At 40.3% G+C, this 22,064-nt stretch overlaps 1 protein-coding gene across 1 annotated transcript in view; it reads right to left on the reverse strand.

Moving 5' to 3' along the window:
• ARHGAP42 (Rho GTPase activating protein 42) overlaps positions 1-22,064 on the reverse strand; it is a 264,851-nt gene that overhangs the window by 75,996 nt on the left and 166,791 nt on the right. The window lies entirely within an intron of this gene.

The following is a 22,064-nucleotide window of genomic DNA, read 5'->3' on the forward strand; positions in this document are numbered from 1 at the left end:
GTACTACTCTTTGCTTTTATTTCAGTGTTTCTGGAAAGACAATCTCTGAACCACTTTAATCAGAGTCAGGTATCTTTAAGCCTATTCAAAATGCAGGTTCCTATTTCTCCCATCCAGAGATTCACGCACTGTTATTTTTCACAGCCTTTACTATGTTGTACACCTTAAACTAATAGGAGCTTGTGTGTCAACCGTAATTAAAAAATAAATTTTTTAAGAACATATTTTTTTTTATTGATTTCAGAGAGGAATGTGCCCTGACCGGGAATCGAACTGTGACCTCCTGGTTCATAGGTCGACACTCAACCATTGAGCCACGCCAGCTGGGCAAAAAATAAATTTTTAAAAATCAATCTCCATAATCATTATGCATAACATTTTGCTTCATTATTTGCATAAGGATTTGGAAAAGGTAAATTAAAAATAATGGATGTCCCCTAACCACCCCCATTAACCTCTTCCAGCAAAAAAAAAAGGGGGGGGGTGACATATGTAGTACTTTCAACAATAAAGATTTTTAAAAAACAAAAACAAACAAACAATGGATGGATGGATAGATGGATGAGTGGGTGGATGGATGGGGCAAGGAGGGGAAAAAGGGAAGAATGGAGGGAAAAGCTTGCATTGAATGTAAAGAGCAAGTAGGCTTCTGCTATAGAAGTTCAAATCCCTTTTAGACCATTTAAGAAGTACTAATAGGTTTGTACTTTACAGCACTATACCTGTAACTGAGGGGGGCAGGTATAAATCCTCCAAGGATTCTTATTACCTAAAGAGAAAATGTGGTCCTACTAAGAGAAACACAATTGAGAATAAATCCAAAAGAGGTCTATTGAGGAACTCACATACCAAAATAAGCAGAACCGAAAGGAAGCGAGGAAGCCCAAGGTTCAGACAGGAGAAGCGTGTCCTCTCCACTGAGGGGACAGATACCTGGGTGAGCATCACATCTTCTGCTCAGTGATATTACTCTTAAGCTGGCGTTTCATGCCCACAATTCACCTGCCCAATCTACTTCTCCAAAGTCTCTCGCACTAGCCCCTTTTGAGCTCCTATCCTTTTCTTTTTTCTCCCTAGGCCATCTCCCCTTTGACATAAATGCTCATTTCTTCCAATTTCAACATATTCGAGTTATATCTACATTTAGTATCCAGCTCAAATAGACATCATTGACAAGTCCCCTCCACCAACTCTCTCTCCCCCTTGTGAACGCTCATACAGCTTTATATATGGGTTTCTTATGGTGTTCATGTTCTACATTGCAGCACAGACCTTTACATATACCCTATCCTCCTTAAAATTGAATATCTCAGAGAGAGCTCAAGAAATATTTAATGGAAAGATGAAATTTTTCCTCTTATAGCACTGGCCACAATAGTCCCTCATTGATATTCCATTTGCTCAAAAAGTCAATAGCCATGTTACAAGGGAATATTCTGCAGAAATGGCATTAACTCAAACCCAATGGCACATTCTCATTTGGGGGCAACCAGCTGCATCATGGTATAGTACATAAAAATGATTCACTTTCATCTTACAATGCGGGCTTAAAATTTCTCACTGTACGTAAAAGAAGAAACTGATTGAAGGAGAAGAGAACACAGCTGTGGTGGCTACACTTGCATCTTTGTTTTCAGTCAGTGTTTGATGGCATTTTTGGAAATGTTAATTCAGGGCTAACACATCAGAATTCCTGGCAATATAAAAGTTATTCCCAGAAGCACTTCCTGGACTCTTATTCAAACCCTGGCCCTTCACACCATCGGGCCAGCAAAAAAGATCTACTCAAAGGTTCCAAAGATATAGACAACAAAAACTCACTCAGCTGGAGCATAAAATTAAAGAGTTGTGTTTGCAGAGCAGGCCACATGAAGGACAACTATAATCCAAGGAAGCATGTTTCTGAAAACAAAGCACGCTTCTTGCAACTCACATCTCCCCTAAAAAGTTATGATTTATTGCTCCTGTAAGCCAAGTCCATTAGGACTTAACCACTTAACACCATACAGCTACCTCTTGTCTCTGTTTACTTGTTGTGAATATCAAGCTAAGAATTTTCTCTGAAACTAGTGCTACAGAGAGAAGGGAAAAATAACCCATGAATCTTTACTAAATGCTGTGCATGATCACTGACTTCACATTTTTATTTTATTGATCTTAGAGAGAAGGGAGGAAAGGAAAGGGAGGGGGAGGGAGAGTGAGAAAGAGAGAAACATCGATTGGTTGCCTCCCACACATGCCCCCACTAGGGACTAAACCCACAACCTGGGTATGTGCCCTAACCAAAAATCAAAACCAGCAACCTTTTGGTGTATGGATGAAGCTCCAACTAAGTGGAACACACCATCCAGAGCCTATCACATCTTCTTATTGTCTTGGAATGATTCATAAAATGCTATATTATAATGGTACATTTTCTGTAAATCAATGGTGACTGCATTTGAACTAGGTAATCATTAAAAATGAAGACATATATAGGCATGTATGTGTGATAAGTATGTATATGATAAAATACTTAAATATAGATCATCATAAAGGACAAATTAGTCCCCAAGCCTAATTAGAATTGGAGAAAGTATAAGATAAGTTCTGGGTCTTCATTCTGTTTTCCAAACTACACTGATTTATTCTGAGCACAGTGATCATACTATTAATGAGCTTTTAAGCTTAGCAACTGTGGTGATGTCACACACACTGAAGTGAGAAGGAGAGGAAATTACAGCACAAACTGTCAAATAGTTATAGCTATAAGCATATTACAGATAAAAATATTAAATTATACACAATTGTTAAAAAGAAAAAAAGGCCAAACTAATGTCTTCACTAACCACAAGAGGGTACCAAAGATAAAGAATAGATTCAACCACAACATTTAGAAAATCACAAATAGCAATTCTAAGTGTTATCTAATTGCACTTTTTTTTCTATAAAAGACTACTGCACAGTTTTGTTTAAACAATTGCCTTAGCAACCTTTATTTTAATGTTATCATGATATAAATTTTTAAAATGAAGTAAATTTTTTTTTCTTTTTCTTTGAAATAATGGAGCACATATTTAGGATTTATGCTTCACTTTTTAAGACAATCCTAATGTTATGATAGCCACACAGGATACTGAAAAACTTCCTATACAAATATGTTATCATGTTAGTGTAATGACCATTAGCTAAGTAAGTACTATGTGCATTAGTATATTTTGAAAACTCCTTCACGAGACTGCACAGTAGTAGAAAAAGTAACATGAAGAGTACTAAATACCAATAGCTACATTTCTATTTTAAAAAAATATGTGGAATTCTTGTAATTGGCACTGCGGTGGACATTGAGAGGATATGATATAGCCCTGACTATATCCATCCTGGCTAGCCTGCTTCCGTTCCTGGTGGTGAGATTTACCCACTGCCTAGAACAGCAGCCCAGCGTGACATCACAACCTCTGAGCCTCTGAAGGGCCAGATGCAAGGATATTCCAACCACATATTGTGTAGGAGTTTCCTGAGGCCCAACTGATTCCTGGTATCCAGAAACCCAAGTTGTTGATAATCTTAGTACAGCTTACACAGCAATATCGCCCTGTGGGTGACTGCACCCAACCATCCCCTGTCTCCCCAACCCATTCTCCACCCAGACCCTCCTCCGCAATCTGCTCAGATATAGACATTCCAAAAGGGCTCCTTCCAGGTGAGTTGTCCCAGCATAATTCACACATCTCTCCCATTCCCAATGACCTCACTGCTGCCACACCGGGTGATCATATTCATAAGAAACAAAGGTTTCATATTTGGTAAGGATTTCACAAGGATCTCCTACAGATTACACACAGAAAAACAAAGAGAAATAGATGTGTGAAGGATATGAAGAAACAATACACAGAAGAGGAAAGCCAAAAAGGTGGCAAGCATATGAAGAGTTTTTCAAACTCATAAGTAGTAAGAGAAAAGCAAATTAAAATATTAAGTTATCACATCATGTCTATCAGATACTGGCAAGAGTTAGAAAGCTGAATAACACTACATGTAGAGTGGAGATGCAGGAACCCTTAGGTACTATGGGTGGGACTGTAGGGGGGTACAACCTTTCTAAAAAGAAATGTTACACTACTAAGTAGCAAAATGTGTGCCCTAAGAACCAGCTTCTGTGTGTACATTCCAAAAAGATCCTTACAAAAAAGTCCGCAAGGAAACAGGAATGAGGCTATGCATCTGTGGGAACAAAAGATAGGGTATTCATTAGCGGACATAAAATGAATTAGATGTATCCTATGGAGTGCTACACAGAAGTTAGAAGAAAACATTACAAGTGGATGGATCTTAAAACACAATTGTGAGGGGAAAAGAAAAAACAAAATTATTTATGTAAGTTAAAATCCATACATACAAAATGAAACCAATTTTGTAGGAACATAAACAAAAATATACACATGAAACTCATAAGAATGTTTGCTATGTGAGAAAAATGTAAATGAAGTATGAGAAATTAATAAAACATAAGAGAGGGCTGTAAACTAAGAAGAAAAGATTTTTTAAAGATAAAACGATTAGGACATTAATCACAAAGCCCAACATCTGATGAATAGAATTAAACGTAGTGAAGGAATTACCTAAAACATACATGAGAATTTCCAGAACTGATTTTTTTTAAAAAAGTTTCCACATTAAAATGGTACAACATGTGCAAAGCACAATAAATGAGGAAATACCTAAAAGATATAAAATATTACAAATCCGTGGATAAAAATGGAAACCTAAAAGCAGAGATCAAATAAAAATCATCAGAAATCAGAACAGGAATGAGTCGACAACAACTTCCCAGGAAGTTATAAAACGAAGGGGCAGGGCCTTCAGTCTGCGGGGGGAATCATTTCCACCTCCATTTCCACATCCAGTCAAACTGTCAGTCTGGACTGAGGTTAGAATAAAAATATTTATAAACAGAGGGACTCAAAAGTTTTACCAGCTATGTATCATTTCTCAGGGAGATTCTGAGCAGGTGCTCCACTACAATGAAGAAATAAACCAAAGAGTAAGACATGGGACCTAGGAAAACATCGGTTCAAGGAGGCAAAGAGATCTCCCAGGATATTTTGAGCACATACCGTGTAATAAAACTTCCATGAAAACAGATGGACTAGGAAGTCTATGAACTTTACTTATTTTTTTAAATATATTTTTATTGATTTCAGAGCGGATGGGAGAGAAAGAGAATGGTAGAAACATCAATGATGAGAGAAAATCATTGATCGGCTGCCTCCTGCACGCCCCCCACTGGGGATGGAGCCTGCAACCCCAGCATGTGCCCTGATTGGGAATCAAACCATGATCTCCTGGCTCATAGGTCGACAATCAACCATGGAACCACACCAGCTGGGCAAGCCTATGAACTTTCAAGCAACCGGTTTAGATGAGTGTTCCAAGAGGAAGTCCTCTAAAAAAATAAAAGTAAAATGAAGAAGGTATCAAATGTGTTTGAACACATTTTTTTAAAAATATATTTTATTGATATTTTACAGAGAGGAAGGGAGAGGGATAGAGAGTTAGAAACATCGATGAGAGAGAAACATCCATCAGCTGCCTCCTGCACACCTCCCACTGGGGATGTGCCCGCAACCAAGGTACATGCCCTTGACCGAAATCGAACCCGGGACCTTCCAGTCCGCAGGCTGACGCTCTATCCACTGAGCCAAACCGGTTTCGGCTGTTTGAACACATTAAGATGTGTTTGCGCTTACATCTGTATATTTGGGAACAGAGAATTGTATGCAAATTTTAAAAGCAAAACAGATATTAACTCAGGAAATACAAACATGCAAGAAAGAAAATGTAACCAATATAACCTAGCATGGCTCATCTATGAATAATTATGTGAACGCTGGCCACTGGTTTTTAAAAATGTTACTTAATATATTTGGAGGATGGCAAGCGGGGAAATATATACAAAGTAGTGTTGGTTGTGGTGTAAAAAGGGTGCTAAATATTCATGTTCTATAGTATGTATGTTAACTTAATTAAAACTGAAGAAAGAAAAATGAGAGATGAGTATATTATTTAGCAAAATGGAGGCAAATTTGAAACAGCTTCAAGAATTACAAGTAGTTGCCTTTGGTGAACAGAACTTTGGAGGAGAAAGTGGGAGTAGAGAGATGATTAGTTTTATAATTTAAAAAAACTATACTAGTATATGTCTTCAATAAAAATTAAATTCAGTCCAAAAGTGGGAGAGGAAAATAGAAATTACTTAAAGAGATGAGCTATGTATAAAGAGAAGGAGAAATACAAAAGTTGGAAGGATAACAAGAAGAGAACAGAAATTAGATTACAGGAAAGAGGAAGTCTTCAAAGGGTATACTGACAGCTTACCCACAAATTAGTATTTTATGCAATCTATCATTAATTTTAGCCATTATTAAATGATCATTTTGTGACTAGTACTGCTGCCTGGGCTAACTAAGACTAAGGGTAAAACTGAAAGTAGGAACCAACCTTTCTTAAGTGGCCATAAAGTATTTTGCATACTAGATCCTATCTAATAAAGAGGGAATATGCAAATTGACCATCACACCATAACAAAGATGGCTACGCCGACAGCAGAGGCCGAGTTCCTGTAACAAGCCTTAATGAGCAAGGACCTGAGGCTGCGTGGCACTGGGCCAGGTCAGGGGACCTGAGGCTAGGCCCCCCACCTGGCAGGGCTTGACAGGGGCCCTCAGGCTGAGCCGCCCGCCCCAGCAGGGCTTGATGGGGGTGGGGCTGGTGGGGTCTGGATCTAGCCCAATAGGGGTGAGGGCAGCGGGATTTGGTTCTCAAGGGATTTCGAGGTACACGTGGGTGGGCGGGGACTTGACTCTGGTTCCTGTGGCGTGCCCCAGACTCTGACAGGAGGAAGATTTTCATATACATTTTACTAATTTTCTTTCATCTCTGACACTTCTATTATAGAGAAAGGGCAAATAGCAATATTAAAATATTTCCTCTAGTTAATTCCCTTATAATGTGCATGAATTTTGTACACCGGGCCACTAGTATCTATATAGAAATCCTACAAGTGGAGAATAATTATCCTCATTTTGATAAAAGTATTATCAAAGAAGAAAAGTAATCTGAATAAGATCAGAGAATTCATCATGGACAAAGTGGATAGCCAAAATCAATTGCCCCATTTCAAAGCTCATGCTATTTGTACAGTAAAATGTAACCTGAAGAAGCTGAAAATTAAAACTATAACACTTCATTTTAACTCCCTCCTCCCACCCCCTTAAAACAAAAGCAGGGGGTGGGGGATGAAGGAAACAAAGAGAATAGAGGGGACTTCTGGTTTCTGGCTATCCTTTCCTAACAAGTGAAAAGCTGAGCAAACTGAAAGATTAACAAAGACCCATCAGAGTAGTGAGGTCACAGGGCAAACCATCGCCCCTAAAATTCGAGAGCCGACTAGGCAGATGCCGAGAATTATAATTTCCTGGAGCAGAAATCCCCTCAGGAATCTGTACTGGGCTAGGAAAACCTGAACTTAATTGGAGAATTGCAGGAGGCTGAGTGTGGATAAGTCTGAGTGATAAAAACTCCAGGGAGCCCCTCATACACAACCCCCTGATAATTTTGTTTGTTTTACCTCCAGGAGCTCTTTGGGGTGCTCACAGTGAAGATGAAAGAAAAATCCCCTCCTGCTTTCTGCAGGTGTAGGAGGAAAGGTAACTACTCTAAAAAGTAACCATTTGAAATACAGAGAGAATTTTGTTTTTCTGTTCTCAGAACAAACATGGAAGTATAAGACCACATATGACAACTACTGTACCTCACTGAAACAGCGGAGGTATTTTTTTTCCCCTTAACTCTGAGGGTGAAAGCAATACAAAGTGAAAATTAATTTTATATATTATATTAGATACAATACTCTATCCAAAATTCCTGGAAAACAGCCTGAGGCAACGCTTGCCTGCTGAAGTTTGCTTACAATCCTTAGGGAGCAAGAGTGAGTGAAAATGGGAAGAAAAGACCAGGAGAAAAGGAAAATGCAAGTGTTTATTACCGAACTGACCGCAAAGTAGGAGGATAAACAGCCAGTTGCTCAGGCATTATCTCCATTCAGGTTTGACAAAACCAGCACGCCTCGGGCCATTTCATTGGGTAAGTAAGGAGGAAGCAAGATGTATCGGCCAACCACTGGTCAAAAAATTAACTCCATGGGATACAAACTCTCTGGCACTTCAGACTGTCATCCAGCCCCCTCCAGTAGTTGTGGGAGAGGACAGAGTTCAGGATGCTACTCCATCAAGAGCCTAAGCAGTGCCCTAGCCGGTTTGTCTCAGTGGATAGAGTGATAGCCCGAGGACTGAAGGATCCCGGGTTCAATTCTGATCAAAGGCATGTACCTTGCTTGCAGGTTCAATCCCGGGCCCTGGTCTGGGCATGTGGGGGAGGCAGCCAATCAATGTGTGTGTCTCTCTCTTTCTCACACACATCCATGTTTCTCTCTCTCTGTCTCTTCCCCTCCCTTCAACTCTCTCTAAAAAATCTGGAAAAATATCCTCGGGTGAGGATTAACAACAAAACAAGAGTCTAGCTGTAATGGTAGGAGCCATGGAGCCTGTGACCCAGAGCTGCCGTAACTCCCACTGCAGTTTCCAGAAAAAAAATCACGATTGCAGGTTCTAAGTTCTAATTTGTGGAACCAGATTGAAGGGCTCCCCAGGAAAAAATACGAGAGAAAGGGAGTGTGGGTGTATCAGAGAGACCGAAAGAGACATTGATTTTGATGGAGTGATTCAACCCAATCACGGGAATACTGCAGAGGCTGAGAAGTCCTGGACCAGACATACTCGTCCTTCTGGGTTTTATCACTAGTTGTATTGCCTGGGAAACTTAACCACTCATGGGCCATGGTCACTTTATCTGCCATATAACAGTTACCAGTAGAGTCAATGACTTCTGCTTAAACGTTCTGGAAGCAAGCAGAGTACAAAGAAGTAGCTGATTACTTAAAGCACAAACAAGGCCATTTCTCCACAAAAGCTTTTCCTAGGAGCACCCACCCTGAGAAACACCTCTGGCTGATGACTGCTGGTGGTGCGTCCCTGGTGAGACAAGATAGCCTATGGGTAGCAAAGTCAACAGTTAGGAAGGTGGGAGTCACGAGAAACACCTACTCTTGCATTTTCAGCTGCCACTATCACAGCTGCTCCTTGGCCTTATTTAGTTTGTGGTTTTAGACTCCACTGACAAAATCCTATTCTCAAAATGTCATTAACTGGTTAGAACAACGAAGAGCGCAAAGAAAGGAGAGAAAGTGTCACTGGTTGCTGGCATCGAAAATTGCCATCTTCGAAGTTAAACGTGAGGCTGAATGGTATTGCTGCCACTGGGCCACTTTCAAGCCACATGGCCTACGCCATACATTTAGGAACAAATCTTAATTTTCATTCACAAAAATACACGATTGGGGATATTTCAGTGTTCACTGCGGTTTGTACCAGAAGTGTGAATGGTTACATGTCACTGCTGCTTTATAATCAAGAAGCCCCTTTGTTGTATCATGTGAATGAGGTGAAGAATGCTTGTGAAATGTGGTCTGTGTAGTCTAGAGTCTCATCTTGCATCCTGTGAATTTACCATTCCTGCAGAGCACTACAGTCTAGACTATGTTTATAATTATGCCAACTAGTGAGGGCTGGTCACACCTAACCCTATTAAACTGAATTACCCTGAACAAACTATTTGGCAGGACACATTTAGACAATTGTTCAGCATGTAAGAGTGGATGACTAAGAAAAGTCTCCTTTATTTTCACTGGAATACAACCATTCTACAATTCAAAACTGTCACTCACAAATAATGCTGAATTCTTTCTTATATTATCAAAGAGTACCAGAGAAAAACAAAATAGACTTTAGTTAGTAAAATGTGGGCTTACGTTGTAAGGCATGAAGTGATTCACCATTTCCTGAAAAACACTTGAAAATAATTTTTTGACAATCTAATCGAATTATGAGACTTAAAACAACCATGTCGTGAAAATGAATAATGGAGAGAAGCTAAAATAAATTTTTCCAGCAAGTATGTACACCGCTGAAAAAATAGGGTTATTCTTTACTATGGAATTTACCAACTAGAATTAGCAAAAGTAATTCTTAAAAGCTTAGTCCTGTGGTCACAAAAAATTCAAAATTAATTATTACTAATGATTTGTATTATTCTTTCTTCCAACTATTAACACACCCATCAATATAAATAAATTTTAGGTACTGTCATTTTCACAGATTTAATTAATCCCCAAAGACACTGGTTTTTCAAAGGTAGTTAAATTTCATACTAAAGAATATATTAAATTTTCTTCCAGTCAATTAAACTGAATAGAATAACCATCTATACTGTTTGCCAATTATTTGTGATTTTAAGTTTTCCTCACTTTCATTTTTATGTATGGCCTTTTGATCATTAACTGAGGTCATCTTAAATAACCTTAAAAGGAAAGTTTGGGCTCAACTTATATCTATTTTGCATATTATCAACAAAACTCTAGAGTTAATTAGAAAGTTCATTTTAATGCAAAAGCTAATAGGGGCAATCTATTTCTTCTTTTTTACAGTCCAAATAGTCTTTTTCCATATTACCAAGTACAACTTCAACCAATGAATTGGAACATCTGAATAAAATTAATTTACAATGACAAAGATGAAGTTTAAAACCCCAAGATTCAAAATCTATTTCAATCCCAAAGACACACACACAGGCACACACACATACAAGCATGCACACACAGCCTAAATATTCCTCTAAGAGCCATGTTGCCTGAATAAGGATTTTGTCATTTCTCATAACATGATCCCTCAACTCTCCATGGAAATCTTGTTATTCAAATGCTCCTGGCATTCTGATGCGAAAATGATAAGCACCTGGAGGGAAATCCGAGGTGAAAGAAATAACTTACAAGTTCTTTTAGTTGTTTGTAAAATCCAAGTGTGTCACATGGCGACCACCTGTTCTCCATCTCCAGTTGAGGAAATAGAAGAAGGAAATGGACTGAATCTGAGATATTTCGGTTAGTCCTAAGGAAGAATTTTTAAACTCCTTGGTGTACCTGACTATGCCAGGAGACATGAGGTAATAACAGTTAAGTAATATGAGATGACCAAGTAAGCCAGGAATCTTTCCTTCCTAGAGCTCAGTCACAAGATGTATATGGAAAACCAGAAGTAAAATGTGCTTCTGTTTTACGGGTAGACAGAAAGAAGTCAATGGCTAACTTGACAGTGTTTGGGAATTATAATAACTGACCAGAAACTGGACATTTTAAGACTTTCTAGAAGCATCTATAAGGCCTTCTTCATGAAGTCATTTTCTTCTCTATTTTGTCTTAGACAGATATCATGTATAATCACTTCCATTTGTATTTATGAGAATAGCTTCTTTTTGTCACATTTCTAATCACAGGCCTAAAAGAGCAGATTTTACTGTGAATTAAAGATAAGCCTACAGCACCACTTTTAAACGTGTATCAATATAATACAACTAATTAATTAGCAAACAGAATATTCAAGAAGCAAACGGCTATTGGTTATAATCTGATATAGATTAGGAGCCACCAAAGTACAGCAGGTCCTTGAATAACATAGTTTTGCTCAATGTCGTTTCATTATAACACCGACAAGATGCTGTAGGAGCTTAACTCTTGTTTATACCAGTTAGCCTATCATAAAGTTGGTTTCATTATATGTGTTTGTTTTTTCACCACAGTTTCAAGAACCTATTGACAATGTTAAGATAGGACTTACTATATATGTTTTCTGAACAACAGAGTATTCCTAGGACACAGCTAACCTGCCCAACAGTACTAGTTCCAAAATATATAATGTGGAAGGCCTATCTCTCAGGTGCTCATATTGTTGCAACTTGTCTAGTGGGTGGCCAAATTACTCAGGGCTTTTGGTTCAGGGGCATTTTACTATGTGTGTTTCCTTTAATGCTTTTCTCTGGGGGTGATCTAAGAAAAGCTACCCTTTCCCCCCAAACACCCTGATTTATTCATTTGATGAATACTGAACACTCAGAACACTGAGACATGGACAAGAATAAGACATACTGTCCATGCTGGAGGTCCTCACAGTCTGGTGGGGGAAAGACACAAAGTTAGCCAAAAAACACAATAAAATGCATCATTCAGGCAGCAGCGATCAGCTCATGATCAATGTAAATAAGACAAGGACCAGGCCAAAAAAATTATTAGACTAGTTCCAAGTTCAAAAAGGCAATTTGGGAAATAAATATATGTTGTCAAAGAATAACATTACTGTGCATCTTAAAAAGTTTAAGGACCTAGGCCCTATAACTTTATAATTAGGTAATTCAGAATTTGTTTTTTTACTGGGAGGGAGGTTGAGGGACAGAGAAAGATCAGATTTATTTTAATGGAGATTCCTTTGGAAACATTTGAGGGGAGGTACAGGCAAGAGATGATGAGGCCTGAGTTAAGAAAATGTAAGAATAAGTACAAAGGTACTGATTCATGAAATCGCTCATGACTTGGTGACTATATGGCCATGAGGGGCAACAGCAGGTGTGAAGGATGACAAAGGCTTCTAGCTAGAAAACAAGAACAGGAACATTTTTAGGGTTATTCTATGAACTAGGGAAACCTGTCATTCTTTCAGACACTTCCCTTTCCCTAAACATTCACACCCAGAGGTTCTTCCCATGATTTTGCTTCCAAAATATATTTCAAATCTTTCTTCCACATCTATGTTTCAAAAACCACTGCAATAATTTTGGGCTTTGATGTCTCTCAGCTAAACTATTTAAATAACACCTAATTATTCTTCTCCTTATTCATTGTTCATACTTTAGTTGGAATAATCTGCGATGCAGTTCTTACCATCACATTCTACATGAATGGTTTTCCAAAGCTACAGAGGAAAGTCCACATCTCTTAGTCAAGCAAACAAGGCCTTCAGTAGCAGCCCCTCAGGCAGCCCCTTCCATAGCTTTTGGTCTCATCGCCAACACTTCCAACTTCATCTTTTATACTCTAGCAATGCCACTGTCCCTGAAGTCCTTCCCACATATCATTACGATCTCTTGCCTGCTTTGCCTGCTGTTTGTTCTGCCAGAAAGTCTCCTCTCCTGGCCAACTCCCATTAATCCATCCATACTCACCTCAGGCATTACCTTTCCAGAGGCTGGCCTTCCTCATTAGATCAAGTACCCTTTTGTGTCCTCAAAGCATGTTGTACCTACCTACATATATGCCTCTCACCCAGCATTTACCATGAAATATACACAAACTACCTCTACTTCATCTATCAAATGACATATACATAAACTATCTCTACTTCATCTATCAAATGACTCTGCTGACTCTGAGTTATTGCCTGCTCATCATCTTAGGACCTCCAGTTTCTAAGAAAAGTACCTGCCAGGTAGAAGGTTAATAAATGTTTTTAGACCTAATGATAAGAGACTGTATATAAATAGGAGCAATGTGCATGTGGAGGGAGGGGGGAAGAGATAAGGAACTTGCTATGGGCCACACAGAGTTTTGCTCCTGATTCTTCTGTGAGTAAACGGTCTATGAAATAATTACTTGGAACTAAGATAGAGCCATGTTTCCTTTCTGAGGGTTGAAAGTGCTCTCTCTTCTCATCTGTCACACATGCCTCAGAAGAACTGGCAAACCAATTCTTCCAGAAAACAACTTAAAATCCAGGAATTACTGTGGATAAGGAACAGCATCCCACGGCCCATCTACCTTGTCTGCCTGAGACGCTGAGTGTCCTCTCATGATCAACCACACATCCCCCTGGGAGAGTCCTTGGTGATGTCAGGACATGGCTGCGAAACATGGGCAGCCTCCCGAGACTTGAAGCTCTTGCTCAAAAAACGGCCTCCACCCATCTCTAGGATACATCTAGATACTAGTTGTAGCTAGTACCCTTGGTAACCCAGTATCCCATTCTTCATCCATAAGAGCACAGGTTAGCTCAAGCAGCACCATCCCCAGGCACCATCCCCATTAAGGGATGTGCAGCCAATTGATGTTTCTCTCATCAATGTGTTTCTCTCTCTCTTCTTTTTCCCTCCTTCCCTCTCTCTCTAGAAATCTTTTTTATTTTTTTAAGTGTCAGAGAGCTAAGTTTTAGCCCATGAAGGGACATCAATGGAGGTAGAAACATGGACTTTCAAAAGATGTGGCTACATAAGGAAAATCTGCCCCAGATCCCCCAGGATTGCCATAGATGCTGGCTCCATTCCTTAGGTCTTCTAAGTCTAAGTCTTTGAAGTTCCCCTGCATGTTGTGTTTTATTTCTGTGTATTTGTTCCTTAACATTCCATTCCTTTCCCGACTTTATTTCTGACAGAGAACGCCATCCCTTTAGCCTGGTAAAGTCATAAAAAGCAGGCCTTGGCTATCTGCCACTTGACCCAGATCCAAGTAAATGGACTCTCAAGAATGGTTAGGACATGGAAAGGTGAAAAAGGAGGGCCAAGAATTAAGTCAAGAGCTACGAAAAGCAGCATGAGTGTGTGAACGAACAGAGAGATGACAGAGGAGGACATCGAGACTGTCAGGACCGGTCTGACTTTCTTCTCCCAGAGAAAAATCGTTTCCCATGTTTCACCATCTATAGGCTGATAGAAAAAAGGCACTGCATTAAATCAGAAAACCAGAGTGTAGACCAGACCACTTATCAAATGTGCCAATTAAATGAGGGATGACTTCTTTGATCTTCATTTGTCTCATTTGTAACCATGCTGACCAACCCAGCCAGCCACCTCAGTGATTCATTAAATATTTACTGAACACTTACTACGTCCTCTAATTGTGCTATTTAAGAGATGGTTTTTGCTGCAAAGATTTTTATCATGAGAGGAGAGAATATAGCACATAAATAGCCACAAGGCAAAGTAGAAACTACTATAGCAAATGCCATAAGAAACATTTGGATCAAATGCTTTGGAACTCAAAGGATGAGCTTGGCTTCTGCTGTGGTGATGCTTGAAGTCTTGTTAAAAAAAAAAAAAAGTGAAAACACCACACCCAACAGACTCTAACACAATCCTATATAATAAAAGCCTAATATGCAAATTGTCCCCTTGACTGGGAGTTCGACCAGGAATTCGACTGGGAGTTAGACCAGGGGGCAGGGCCAGCTGGCAGCCGGCAGCTGCTAGGGACCTTGCCTGTGCACAAATTTCGTGCACTGGGCCTCTAGTATAACAATATGGTGCAATTGAAAGCCACCACCAAGGTCATCATGCCTGTCACACTATCTTACCAGCACCTGCTCACATATCAGGGAGACTTGCTCTTGCATATTCTACAAAATTACACATTCTTCAAGAACTACACTAAATCCCTCTTCCTCTATTAAGAGCACTGGAATCAATTATTTTTATAATTCTGGAAGGTAATTTACCTGGAGTAAGTTATTATTTTAAGTATTTTATGAAGAAAAGAGGAAATGGGTTACTTTTGGTCAACAGAATCATTTTAAATGGCACAACATGGTTATTTATTTACTTCTACATGAACTTAGTATATCTTAGTAACTACCGAAGAATTTTAGAGCTGACAGGAACAAGAGCACACACAAACACACCAATACACACACATCTCCTCCCATACCTCCTCGCACCCCCCACTTTGTTTTAGGGCAATGATTCCATTCTTCCCTGTGTAATACTTTAAAACCACACTTTCCTCTAAAATAAAAGTCTAAAATTTTCATTTTAAAGGCACTTTACCGGGAACAAAACTATCACTTACTCATAAGCAGTTTGGGGCTTGGGATACATGCCAAGTTCAATTATGGAAAAGCATTTAAAAAAGAAAGGCCATTTTTCATGGCAGTCAAAGAAGATCCAAATTATGCTTGATGCATTAAGCTCATGGCCACATGTACCTTCTTATCTGAAATGCTTGCATCTCTACTTGTATTTATCCTTTTCACTGTGAAAAAGATTCTACTACTCTGAAAATAGCCTTTTTGTTGTTTTTTTTTGTTAATCCTCACCTGAGGATATTTATTCCATTGATTTTTAGAGTGGTGGAAGGGAGAGGAAAGAGAGAGAGAGAAACATTGATGTGAGAGAGACACATTGATTGGTTGCCTTCCCCATGATCCAGGATTGAGCCTGCAACTGAGGTACATGCCCTTGAAGGGAATCGAACCTGTGACCCTTCAGTCTGAGGGCCAATGCTCTAAACACTGAGAAAAATGGGCTAGGGCTGAAAATAGCCTTTAAAAAATACAATTTTTAATAAAATATAGGGCTTGAGGTGGTAACAAAGCATTTTAATAAACTACTAGAGGCCTGGTGCACAAAATTCGTGCACGGGGGTGTGTGTCCTTCAGCTCAACCTACACCCGCTCCAATCTGGGACCCCTCGAGGGATGTCCGACTGCCCGTTTAGGCCCGATCCCACCGGTAGGATTGGGCCTAAACGGGCAGTCGGACATCCCTCTCACAATCCAGGACTGCTGGCTCCCAACTGCTCGCCTCCCTGCCTTCCTGATTGCCCCTAACCGCTTCTGCCTGCCAGCCTGATCACCCCCTAACCACTCCCCTGCCAGCTTGATGATGCCTAACTGCTCCCCTGTCAGCCTGTTTGCCCCTAACTGCCCTCCCCTGCAGGCCTGTTCACCCTTAACTGCCCTCCCCTGCAGGCCTGTTCACCCCTAACTGCCCTCCCCTGCAGGCCTGGTCCCCCCCAACTGCTCTCCCCTGCAGGCCTGGGTCCCCCCCAACTGCCCTTCCCTGCAGGCCTGGTCGCCCCCAACTTCCCTCCTCTGCTGGCCTGGTCACCCCTAACTACCCTCCCCTGCAGGCCTGGTCACCCTTAACTGCCCTCCCCTGCAGGCCTGTTCACCCCTAACTGCCCTCCCCTGCAGGGCTGGTCCCCCAAACTGCTCTCCCCTGCAGGCCTGGGTTCCCCCCAACTGCCCTTCCCTGCAGGCCCGGTTGCCCCCAACTTCCTGCCTCTGCTGGCTGGGTCACCCCTAACTGCCCTCCCCTGCAGGCTAGATTGCCCCCAACTGCTCTCCCTTGCAGGCCTGGTCCCTCCCAACTGCCCTCCCCTGCTGGCCTGGTCCCTCCCAACTGCCCTCCCCTGCTGGCCATCTTGTGCTGGCCATCTTGTGTCCACATGGGGGCAGCCATCTTTGACCACATGGGGGTAGCCATCTTATGTGTTGGAGTGACAGTCAATTTGCATATTATTCTTTTATTAGATAGGATTAGGTAGGCTAGAGGCCTGGTGCACAGGTGGGGGCCGGCTGGTTTGCCCTGAAGGGTGTCCGGATCAGGGTGGGGGTTCCCTTGGGGCATGGGCCGGCCTGGGCGAGGGGCCTGTGGTGGTTTGCAGGCCGGCCACGCCCCCCTGGCAACCCAAGTGGAGGCCCTGGTATCTGGGATTTATTTATCTTCTAAAATTGAAAGTTTGTAGCTTTAAGTGGAGGCCTAGACCCACCAGGGTGTGCAGAAAGCTTGGCTTCCTCCATTGCCGGGGAAACCCAAGCCTCCTGCTCTCTCCATGGGTTAATTTGCATACTTGCTCCTGACTGGCTGGTGGGCGTGGCTCGTGGTGTAGCAGAGTGACAGTTATTTTGCATATTGCTCTTTTATTAGATAGGATGTTTCTCTAAAATCAGGATTGGAGAGAGGAAATGTGTAACTGCAATGTAGGGAGGCAAAGCCTAGACTCAAGCAGTGGCTACCCTGGAGCTAGAATCATCTGTTAGAACTGTCTGATAGGGAGTCTAAAAGGTTGCACTTTTTCATTCCTGTCCGTCAACTACTGGGTGTGGGCTGCCTGATTCATGGCCTGCGGCAGGCTGCCTGACTATAGTCCTCCTAGGGCAGGGACAGCTAGTCCTCCCTGAAGGGCAGCCGGGTGGGGCATCTTTGTCCATCACACAATTATATTGCATCCTAGCTCACAATGAAAAAATTAAGATCACCACTTAAGAACCATAGGGAATTTTGAGCTAGATAGGACCAGAAAAACTATCTAATCTCCTCATTTCAAAAAGTAGAAAATAAAGATGAAAGGTTTCAAAGAGTTCAAATGAAGGTTAGGAGAGAATCTACAAATCTGATAGGACATCATGGGCAACAGCATTAGACTCTATCAGTTCTAAATGAGCTGAGCTTCTTCTGAGCCTGGACTGAACAGAAGAACGAGGACAAGCACAATGCATGTTATCATCAATGCATGTCCAATACTCAGCACAGTGTTGGCCCTGTAATAGGGATGGCATGATCAATAAGGAAGAACTTTAATACAGAGCTGTGAACGAATGAAATGCATGGCCTCAGAAGTAGTTTGTCTCACTGGCCTAAATACAAGACAGGGTGAGTGCTAAGTGGAGGGCTTGTAAAAGTCTTTACATGTCAGACAGGTATTTGGACTACAGGGTAATGACCCCCAGGTTTCTTTATTTCGAATTAGTGCTTTTCTTTTAAACTATCCAATTTAACACAGCACAGAGAGAGAGATAACCTTCTTTTAAAATTAAGAACAGTCAACATAAAGTCTAAGTTTAATTTAGTGTTCTGCCCACTATTTTTCATTTCTTCTCAAAGAAGTTAAACCATCATTGCACTCCTGCAAATACTGGTGTCTTTCGTTAATTTGGCTTTAGATGGGTTATCTAGTGAGGATATACACTGATGAACAGTCATTTCACATATAACTATTGCAATAATATGCAAACTCCAAACAGTAACATGAATTTCATTGTGCTAAGTAAAATTAGTCCAGTTACAAAAGGGATTTCTTTGTGATTATCATTAAAAAAAATAATAAGGAATGAAGAACTACTTTCAGAAGTCCTCTGATAATTTCCAAACCAAGGAATAGCCAAGCGAAAGATCTTTCTCAATAACTAGAAATTAAACAATCAACCCTACAGTTTAAAGAAACCAGAGGTCATTCGGTCCAACTCTATGAAGAAATGTTGTTCTATATTCCCCACAGATATTAGTCAGCCCCTGAAGGAATTTTTTTTTCCTCACCACTTTTCAAGGAAGCCTGTTCCCTTTAGGGTAGCTATGCTTCTTAGATGAAAACAAATTTTAAAAAATGCCTGTTTTGAAAACAGACAAGCTGGAAATAAGTTCATTTTAAAGGGAAAAAAATAAAAATTAGATAGCACTTCAGATTTCACAACACATTTTACATTAGAATTTCACTGGATTCTTTCAAAATACAAAGAGATGGCTATGAACTGTATCCTTTAATGCTGACTTGTCCAAAGTTACCCAACTACAAAATCTTAGAATGAAAAATGCAGAGCTCAAACTTCTAAGGATCTGAATACATGCAGGAGATGCCACCCACTGAAGAGGTAATAAAGGCCAAGTTATCCTCTTGGATTTAAACTTATTCTGCTGAGAGTAAGCTCAATGCATGATGCTTTCAGAGAGAAACAGCACTTACTTTCCCAAAGCACTGACTTAGTTCTTTTTGTCCAATTTGAAAAGTATTTACATTTTGTAATTAGAACCATGTCTACAGACACTTATAATTTAATTTTCATTCTAGTCATCCTATTTTAAAATATTTTATTAATGATCTCAGTTTCATTTATGCAAGTGCAACAAAATTATTTTTAAAGCTGGCAATGACAGTTTTTAAACAATGAGACGTTTTTTCTCTTAAAATTGATCCAAGCATTTAAATAGGATAAGTCTACAACAAAACCGTGTTAAATAAGTTTTTAATCTTCACCCGACGATATTTTTTCATTGATTTTTAGAGAGAGTGGATGAGGGCAGGAAAGACAGAGAGAAATATGGATGTGAGAGAAACATATCCATTGACTGCCTCCTGCATGTGCCCTGACCAGGGCCCGAGCCAGGTAGGATCCTGAAACAGAGGTACCTGCCCTTGACAGCAATAGAACCTGGGACTCTTCGATCTGCAGGCCGACGCTCTATCTACTGAGCAAAACCGGCTAGGGCAAGTTTTTAGAAACATAGTTATGCAAAAAAAAATTCTGTAAATTGGACTTCAGAGCCAATTTCAAATTTAAATAGACAGAGGCTCAAAAGCAAATAAAGAGTATTTTTAAATTTTTTTTAAAAAGGAAAATAAAGTGGAAGACAGAACAAAGGTTCCTGATATTTCAGTGAAAATAATGCGATTCATTTAAACCGATTCCATGATAAATGGGATTGGACTCTTGCTTTGTACAAGCTTCAGACAGCAGCACAAGTGCTATATAAATAATCCAAGAAAACTGTTGTCATTAAAGGTCCTGTAGATTCTATAGGAAATCAACTCAGTACTGCATAACCAATACATGTAGCTCCTGAAACTCTCTGGTGGCAATCAAGGTAATGAAATGCAATAAGCCAATCTTTGGGCTGTTCACCTTGATTTGCCCTGTGCCTTATCAGGCATAAAGGAAAATGGCTGCAGAAGAGCAAAGGCGCAGGTATTTGATAAATTCTCCCTCATTTATGACCAAACCAAGCCATCTTTGAGTGCTGCCAGATCTCATAGGGCAACTGGGTATGTGCCACAGACTCCATGAGGTAGGAAATGTTCCCAAGGTAAGCCACGCCTGCACCCACATCTCAGGCTCATGGCCAGGGAGGAGCAGACAGGAAGAACTGGGATCTGCAATGACACTTACCAAAGGATACGTAATCCCCAAGTTCCCTATTTTTCCCTGACATGACCACCCATACTCTCTATCTACTTTGGCGTTTTCAAGATTCACTGTTGTTTAGCATTCTTTCTGGGATGGGCCTTGCAGTTGAATTCAGCTTCCTTTGTACCCATAGCAAAACTCCAAATCTCTCCCCAATTCAGAAATTGCTTTGTCTCATTATTACTTCTCTAGAGGAGAGTGACTAGGAAGGATTTAGAAATGCTCTGAAACGTGAACAATAAATTTCACTACAGTAAAGGCATAATGGGTGGGGAAAAACTGAGAGGTCCAACAGGGGGACAGAACCTGCAAAGTCCGGCAGCTCTGTTTCGCTTTACCGGTGACATTTTCATCTTCGTGGCTTTATCATCAAGTGATTCCATTTGACATTTTTGTAACAATTTGCTAGTTAGCATTAAATTATTCCTTTCAACATCTTCTGAGTTTATTAGGCTTATTAGATTGTTTATGAAAATGAATTCCTAGCTTCTAAATGTTGATCCCTTGAAAATAAACACGAACGAGTCAAAGAAAGAATGCGGCACCAATGCCTTGGATTGGATTTGGGGATAGTAAAGAGTAAAAGGACTGATGTGGCTTATTTTAAACCACAACCATTAACAACAAAAACTTTACTGCTTTGAAAACAAGTTTTAAGTTTTAATTACTATTGTTATATGTTTTCCTGAAATGGTAACTTGAACAATTTGTAGTAACTAGAGAAAACCAACGAATACAAACCCCAAGGGGTCGGTTTTTATGTTATGATCAAGAAAGTAAACCATCCCTTATATTCTACAATGAGGATAATGAAAAGACCACATATAATGGCATGACCACATACTAGAAGTGAATAAAACAAAAGGGGAAGTGCAGGGATGGAAATATCTACCACCCAAGTTCTCAGTCTAGTGATACCTGAGGTAACATTACTGAAGAGATGAATTTTATGAATGAAAACCACGCACACAAACTATTGTCATAGTATTAAATTATTCGCATCAAAATGTTTAGTATTGTCTAGACATGATAAACTATCCTGGATATTAGCTTCTAAGAACATACTGCATTCTGAGAACCACTCAGTTCTGGGGTTAGTCAAGCACTCCATGGAAACCTGCAGGGGGCCCTACCCTTCCTTTTCAGAGATCCCCTTCTTCCAGCCTGAATAAGTATTTTTTTTAAATATTTTTTATTGATTTCAGGGAGGAAGGGCGAGGGAGAGAGATAGAAACATCAATGATGAGAGAGAATCATTGATCAGCTGCTTCCTGCATGCCCCCAACTGGGGATTGAGCCTGCAACCCGGGCATGTGCCCCTGACCAGAATCGAACCTGTGACCCTTCAGTCCGCAGCCCGACGCTCTATCCACTGAGCCAAACTAGCCAGGGCTGAATAAGTATTTTTATTAA

The sequence above is a fragment of the Plecotus auritus genome (assembly GCF_963455305.1).
Source record: "Plecotus auritus genome assembly, chromosome: 9".
Classification (NCBI taxonomy): domain Eukaryota; kingdom Metazoa; phylum Chordata; class Mammalia; order Chiroptera; family Vespertilionidae; genus Plecotus; species Plecotus auritus.